This window comes from Seriola lalandi, unplaced genomic scaffold, assembly GCF_002814215.2.
Source record: "Seriola lalandi dorsalis isolate HSWRI2012SDOR001 ecotype SW California unplaced genomic scaffold, Sedor1 jcf7180002053585, whole genome shotgun sequence".
Classification (NCBI taxonomy): domain Eukaryota; kingdom Metazoa; phylum Chordata; class Actinopteri; order Carangiformes; family Carangidae; genus Seriola; species Seriola lalandi.
In genome coordinates this window covers 1-316 of record NW_019524138.1, presented here as the reverse complement: position 1 = coordinate 316, position 316 = coordinate 1, and positions in this window count along the sequence as shown.

Here is a 316-nt window from a genome sequence, read left to right as displayed (position 1 = left end):
GAACGCTGTCAGCATTAATGTTTCGTTGTGACGGTGGATCGAGCTGCAGGAAGGTTGAATTTCATTCTAAATTTAACTTGGTGAAACCTGCAGAAACCCAGATATCATCAAGAGGTTTATTTCTGTTGTTCAGTGAGTCTCATACAAACATAACACCACCTCAAGAGCTGTGTCCCAATTCCACATCCAGCCACAAAGGAGCTTGTGTTTCACCGTTTTTAACTGCTGAATCTCGGTTGAGGGCGACGGAGTATTAGGGGGCCACACTGAGGGAGAAACATTTTGAAATCGTGAGGAAAAAGTCATAATATCACAA